This window comes from Acanthopagrus latus, chromosome 9 (assembly GCF_904848185.1).
Source record: "Acanthopagrus latus isolate v.2019 chromosome 9, fAcaLat1.1, whole genome shotgun sequence".
NCBI lineage: Eukaryota > Metazoa > Chordata > Actinopteri > Spariformes > Sparidae > Acanthopagrus > Acanthopagrus latus.
This window is the reverse complement of record NC_051047.1, coordinates 21808025-21816082: the sequence shown is the minus strand read 5'-3', so window position 1 is coordinate 21816082 and position 8058 is coordinate 21808025.

The window sequence follows — 8058 nt, the reverse complement described above, 5'->3', positions numbered from 1 at the left end:
TCAACTGGATATTAGAGGCAAATATTGGGCTTTTTACTCCTTTAATGCTAAAAATTGGATCTAATAATTGGATAAGCCAAGATTCATTATACCATAATTGTGCGGTGTACGGTACATTTTATAGAGATTTAGTTAGAAAATTACTTTTGATACTTCAGTAAATTTCAGTTGGTAACACTGTAGCACAATCACTTTACTTTTAATTCAGTACTGTATGCCTATGTACCTTTTACAAGACTGCTTAGAAGAGATTTCCCCCAAATGTATTGGATGTGAAAAAAGAAAGACGGAAGTAATACTCTCAAATCAATCTTGATTGTAATACGGATTCACACTCCTGCTTTTTAATTATTTATTTCATCATCATAATAAACAATTTCCTCCTCAGTCATCCATTGTGTCCATCCTGTGGCCCTTGTCATTGAGAGTCGGGGTATGTCATAATTTTGATGTCAACCAGTTACCTGGAAAGGTTCGTAACTGTGTCTTGCACGATTGTGATGTTATCGTGCTGACGGACAGACATTTAGAGTAAACTGCAAAATACTCAAAACTGCTTTGTTTGTTCCCACTACAAATAGTGTCTCCAGGATCACAATCTGCGATGATGAGACACAAACACGGAGTGACAAAGTGAATAAAACTCAAAGAAAGAAAGAAAAAGATCCATGTGAGAGCAGAGAAAGCAGTTGAGCACTAGGACTCCGGGAACGAGCAGAGACTATAAAGGGGTCTGGACCTGACCCGGGCCTCTCTTCCTGCGTTGTAACCTACCTGAGAGACAGCAGCTGATGCCAGCTTTTGTTTGGTAAGACTCGGTGCTTTGATTTGATTTATCGTGTGCGGTGAAGGACAAAAACTTGGAGTGATTGCCGAGGCACATGAGCCAAGAAAACATGATTCAAGTCTCACCTCTGCAACTGTGTTCCAGTCCAGCAATTGTTCCAAACAACCAGGGGGCTAAACTGCAAAAAAAAAGAAAAAAAAACAAGGGCTGATCTTTGTTGCTACCCTTCACTCAACAGGTTGTGGCATTCCTATTTTTTGTGTGCTGTGCCAAACACAGATCAGAAATAGAGAGGCCGTTTTAAATCCATGGCGACTTGTGAGCCTCGAGTCCGCCTCAGCTGGTGTTTGCAAGAAACTCATGAAAGGCGTGCGAGGCTTTCAACTGGCTGCTGTGCATTGTTATGACATTTATCTGCTTGTGTGTTTTGCCAACAAACAACAACTTGTTTTGTTTCATCATAGAAGGGTGGAACGTGTGGCCAACAGATGTGCTGTATAGCGATGATTTGGAGGAGTGACTTCCCATTTCGTCTGCACTCTGCACGGCCTGCGGTAACGTGCAATCTGACACAATCCCGCTGATTGTTTCGCTCTATTCCTCCGATGGACATTTGAAGGTGGTGATGTGCACCAAGGTCTGCGAGCAAGTGAAAATAAAAACCAGCATTGCATGATTTCAAATATTCAAAAGTTGCAATCCATCGTACTTCGAGTAACTAGGATCTTCATTTTTTGGTACAGCGTGTTCTAGCGTCCGTGTACCCAGAGTCCCGTGTGTTTGTGTAGATTTTTCTGGCTGCATATAGGTTTTTTATTCACTCTACATAGTCCGACCATCAGTTCTGCTACTTCCCAGATGTGAACAAAAACATTCTGCATTATTATCAAAAACTTATGCTCTACCTTATCAGATATTAAAAACCCTCCCTGCCAGCATTCCCCATCGGGGGGGCGCCCTCTGCCTCGAGCCTGAGAATTAGACAGGTTGTTGATTCTTACATATTGCACCTTTAATTATCATCCCACTGTTTTATAATATGAACAGAGGCCGACAAGAGAATAAACATTTCTTCAAGGACAAACACTAGACAACGTTTTTATCGGTGTAGGATAATCTGGCTGTTTTCATCCGTGAAAATACAAATGAATCGGCGAAAAAGTGCAGCTGAACTGTCTTTTCACGCAAGACTCACAGGGCAGAAATAACAAGACCTTGTGAAATATGCTCAATTTTTTTTAGACAAAGGAACAATTACAGCAATTAAATGCTTTGTTTTGCGAAACAACGGCGAAATGCATCACGCAAATGTGTGTTATTATGCATCGGCTCCGGATAATCACATGTTCCCTGAATATCTGAGCATTGTTTCAGTGGCACTCCGCCGTGCAGACGGAGAGCCGGAGACACTTTGTGACTCTTGATTAGCTGCCGGTTGTGATGCACACCAGACTCAGCGCCGCCTACTTGCTCTTTCATCTGCAGTGTTTGAATGTATTGCATGTAGGCTGTGTTTGTTCCCCCCCAAATAAGTGTACACATTTTGCAGCCCTGGAAACAAACAGAGCGAACAACAAACAAGTGACTGCGCTCACGTTGTGCTCAGACGGAATGAATATCAAACTGCACGTTCAGGAGTAATGGCTTCATTTTTGTCTACCTGCACAGTGGACTGATGATGAGAGCTGCTTGGAAACTTTGTTGTTTTCGAGCCTTGTCGTCTCTGCACAGTTTTGTATTTCAAATACGACACTACAGCCAAATCTGGTCTTCTTGAGCAGGAGCTCTGCATAAAGCTTTACATTAGATTCATACAGGCAGTTTGGGTACAACTGAAACTTATTATTGTGTAGTCTTATGACATTGTATCAGAATATACTCACTTTTGTCATCTTTATTTCAAGTTGAAATAGAAAAGGTGACTCTTGGTTATTTTAATCCTTGCCTTTGGAGTCTTCCATGACACTTGTATCATTACAATTAAGCCTATGATATTATTTTAATAGTAGTTGTAGCACAACAATATAATACTAATCACATTGAAATTCAGTTTGCCATTAGTGTGTGCAGCAAATTAGATATTCCTTTATCTGAACATTGCCCTAATATTATTTTCGTCCATAGCAAACACAGATCTTTAATCCTGCTGTATTTGTGTAATAGAATTAAATGAATGGGCCGTGCCTTTTTCTTTTTCAAAATTGCCAATTACTGAGCTATCTAAACTCAACCTCATCATTTTAAAAAAATAATAAATACACCTTACTGGTTGAATATTTATAGTTAGTTAGTTCCTTTGTATTGTCTCCCTTAGGAACCATTTGTTTTAGACACAAGAGAATGTCACATGTTATAGAAGTTATTCAGTCTACTGCCACTTTACACATCTGATGTGTCCACTCACTGTTCACCTGTTCGTGTGCAGACATTTTAAGGAAAAGGGCCAGTGGACGTGTACCTCTGTAACAACCCAACAGAAAGTTTTGCATCAAAACCAACAACTGGGAACATGAACAAAAATATAACAAAATAGTAGTCCTTAATCATTGTGCACACATAAATGCACCGATCATTATCTGATTAATGTTGTTGCCAGATTATTCAAACGGTCGTGTAAACAGCATAATGTGGTATCCTTTATTGGATAGAAGACATTATGGGACATTATGAATCATCTGCTAAACACACCTAGTTTTTTGTGCATGAAGATGCAGCACACACTTGCTCCAAAAACTAATGCAACATTTCATTTTTCAAGTTTTTATTTTACTGGGATTTTGATTGTTGAAGAACTTGTTGTCCCATATGGCAAACATGCTTTCATCAGCATCAGAGAAGAGAGCTGGTGGAGCAGCGGATGGATGCGGTGTCTCCCAGATGACTAAATGTGAAGTCGCCGACCACATTATCGTCACCATCTTGTTGCTGCTGTCGCACATACACCCCGAAGCAAAGTCAAAAGATGCACTAGGTGTTTATGTATATTTGTATGTAGGAGTTTGAGAGCTTCCAGAGCCAAAATAAAAAATGAAGGTCATTCTTAAAGTAAATGACCATCAACGATGTTCATCATAGTGAGTTGTAGTCTTGTCTTACTGTTTTATAATACTAAATTCAGAGGATCCAGCTGATCTGCTCTAGACAGTGTTTACTGTGTCTGTGTTCCATGCTAACACACTGTCACGTCACCCAGCTTGATGTTTTGCTATTTCACTTTTGTTTGTTTTCTCCCAAGTAAAGTGTCTTTGTGTGGCACTTGAGAGACATCGCCCAAATTACTAAAAAAGAAAAACCTACCCACACGACATGCACTTCTCCGCTAACTTCTCCCCAGCTCCCCCTAGTTTTAATGACCAAATCAACACTTCAGGGCAGAGCAGGCTGCTTTCAATTCCAAAGTTGTATAGCGATATCATTTAGCTTCATCATCTGTTTCCGAACATCAGTTCACAACAGCAGAAGCTTCAGAGGTTTGTTTTGTTCTCCCTGTGTGCAGGCTGAAAACATTGTTGTGCTCCAAACAGCTCTGGAGGCACCAGGAGCTCATTTTCTACTATTAAGCTAATAACACATGCTTTCGGCAGAGGAAGACAAACAGCTGCATTGTACTACCACAGGCGTAGCAGACGAAGGTTACACGGTGGACATGTCCCCGGCACTTTCCATATCCGTGCCCTCTGTCCCCCGCACTTTTTACAGCTCTTACAGCCATTCCATTCATTGGAAACGTGGAAACGCTTTTTTTCCGAGCCACCTTTAAACGCACCATGAGCAGGCGGAGCCAGGCGGAGCCAGGCGGAGCCAGGCACTGTTGTGATTTGAATCACACAGATGTCCACACATCTGTTTTAACCATGTTCAGGAAACCAGCCAAGAGGCAAAAAACTTTACTCAGTGTTTTCCAAACAAACCGTGTAAGTTGAGTAATGCTGTTGCCTGTAGATAATGTTTAGCTAAATGACGACTAATAGATGTCAATATATCAAGTTAGGCCAGTTAACAAATGTGAACTGTGACCTATGTTAAATCGCTTGCTAGGTGCAGAGGTGGTAGTAACTAGTTACTTTAACTCCGTTAAATTTACTTGAGTAACTTTTTGGATGAATTGTACTCTTAAGAGTTGTTTTTCTACAAAATACGTTTTACTTATACTTGAGCAATATTATTCTAAAGTAACAATACTCTTACTTGAGTAACGTTGCAGTTTTTGGCTACTGTATTTGTGTTCCCTTGACTGTGGTATTTTTTTTAAAGATTTAATTTATTCTATTGGGGGGGTGTAGTTAAAGTTTAAAGTTTAAAGTTTGCTGATTATTATTTTTGATTGAATAATTACATTAATGTTCTTATTTGCTGAATAAATCAGACGTTAGGCTGCTCAAAAGTTACTCGGTACTTGAGTAGTTTTGTCACCAAATATGTTTTTACTCTTACTCAAGTAATTATTTGGACGACTACTTTTTACTTCAATGTAAGTAATATTGTTCTAAAGTAACAAAACTCTTACTTACAATTGTTGGCTACTCTACCACCTAGGAATAAACCCACCCCTCCTTAATTTCTGCACAGAACTTGTGCCCACTATTTTTTTGCACATATTTTGTTAATCTTTATACAATAGAAAGCACAGGGTCAGGGAGGAGAAAGTGGACCAGAGGCCAGCAGCAGCAGGAATGAACATGGAGGGTCTTCACAGCAGGAGAGGACAAATTATAACCAAAGTCCTTAGAATGTCCCTGTTATAACTGTCTGAGAGAAAATATCATAATAGCATGAAAGGGACTTTGAGGTTAAATTCTACAACAATTTCACTGCTATTACTGTATTCCTAATTCTATTTCAAAATGCTGCTTTCCACATATTTTTTAATCTTCCATAATAGAAAGAGATATGTAAGAGAGGAGACAGTGGACCACAGGCCAGCAATATAAATAGCTGAGAATAAACATTGATAGCATACAAGCAACTTTGCGATTAATTTCCACAGTTATGTCACCACTACTCTTCTTAATTCTATTTATCAATTTTGTTTTCCACATTTACTATCTGTATCATTGCAGGAGAATTTGTAGGAGAAATAACTTATTTATAAAATGCTATTGTCTGTGTTGCAAAAGGTAGCACAGGGAGAAGGTCATGTGTCAGGGGAGAGACCAGGCTGCAGCATTGACAGTCAGGGAGAGGCTTCAGACAGAGATACAGCAGAGCATGGATCTTCTTTGGTCACTTTAAAACCACATCAGCCAGATCCTAAGACCATTGTGTCTCATAAGTTGGCGGATAAAACTCTAAGAGCTCCGAGACAGTGGTATCAGGACTTCCCTTGGCTTCATTTCATCCCAGGTGTTGAAGCAGCATTGTGCTTTTACTGTCGCAAAGCGTTTGAAAAGAAAACATTACAGCTTGCAAAAAACTCAGAGGATACATTTGTTTCCACTGGTTTTAAAAACTGGAAGAAGGGCCGTGAGGGGTTTGCATCACATGCTCAATCAGAATGTCACAACATAGCCTTAACAACACAAATCTATGAGACTAGATCAGTTTATGTGCAACTGGCTAATGTGCAGGCATCACAGCAAGTTCTTGGCAAGGCAGGTTCTCGCCCTAACAGGGTGTGATGACAGTGAAGGAAATTTTGCACCGCTATAGAGATACAAATCTGAGAATGACCCCGATTTAAGCTAATGGTTGAGGTCCCGAGTTGACTACACATGTCCCCTGGTTCAAAACGAGATCCTGAATTTATTGAGCCACTCAATAATTTATGAAATTGCAGATAACATCAGGCCACTTCCGCAACTGCAGTTTTCTGTGACTATGGACGGAACACAAAGACGTGTCAGGAAAGGAGCAGGAGGCAGTACATGTGTGAGATACATTGATCATGATCTGATAGCTCATGAAGAATTTGTTGGCATGTATGAAGCGTCTGTGACCACAGGAGAACACCTTGCAGAGGTTGCTGTGGATGGAGGATTGGAGGTTACAGAGGAATTGGAGTGCGTCAGTAAGTCTCTTCAGAGTCGTACACAGACAGTTGATGCTTGCTTGCTGCTATCACTTGCGTCAAAGAGAGCATATAGCTGAAAAAACAACACCTGCGAAATTTCAATCTTTACAACAAAGCATCACAAATGTGTGAAGAAGTCAACCTGTCTCCAACTGAAATGCCTCGGGTCCGAAACCCTCCCAAACGGCCGGCTGGCGAGGCTGCTGCCCATGTCCCTCTCTCCTCAGCTGACTACTTCAGAACAGGATTTTTCAAGGTTCTGGACACTGTGAGTATCCAATTCACAGAACGTTTTGAAAATGAAGGGCTGCTTATGATCACGAAATTTGAAGAAGTACCCTTAATGGGAGTGACAGATGATGATGTTTTGCTGCAGTACCCAGAAGTGCACAGACCTTCTCTTCAAGTGCAATTAGCAATGTTCAAGTCCAAGTATGACTTTCAGTCAAGCAGTGAAGCTGCCGCCATTCTGCAAGGAATGTTGCCAGAAGTCAGGGGGTCTCTTTGAACAAGTAGAAATACTTGTGCGGTTGCTTCTTACTGTTCCTGCCTCCTCCGCTGAGGCTGAAAGAATCTTCAGTGGTCTTTGGAGGTTAAAAACCTGGAGAAAAAATGCTCAGCTCAGAGATATTGGCCTATCACAGATAGATGTATATTTCGTTCACATTTTCATTTGTAGGTCTAGCCCTCATAAAAACATCAGCAACAAAGAGACTTTGGATCAGCAACAAAGAGACTTTTTTACTTTTTATTCATTATGATTGTTATTTTTATTTTGATTACATTATTGTTTCTGCTCAGGTCTAAAAGTGATCTAGAACTGATAATATTATTTTGTAATAAACAGGAGAGCCTTTGATTCCCTTGGTTTTAAAGGAAAATACTGACATGGATGATCAAAGATGTAGTTTTTCTATTTGAAAGAGTCTTTTTATTTACTAATTTGTTTATTATTTATTTATTTGCAGATATTGTGTGACTACTGCATTATTTGTGTTTTAAAGGCAGCAGGTATTGGTCATACCATTTTTCTTAGTCTTGATTAATTTTGCACATGTGTGCTGACAGCAGATGTAAAGTAGCTACATCTTAATGTCGATATGTTTATTGTTGTGTCACTTACACTTGACACTTCTTGCCATTAAATTAAGTGGCTTATAACCCTGTTACCTTGTCACTTCCATTCCATTTTGGTGCTGATAATTTGAAACAGGAATGGTGTTTTACAGCACTTTTTGTGTTCATTCTTCATTCTTCCTGG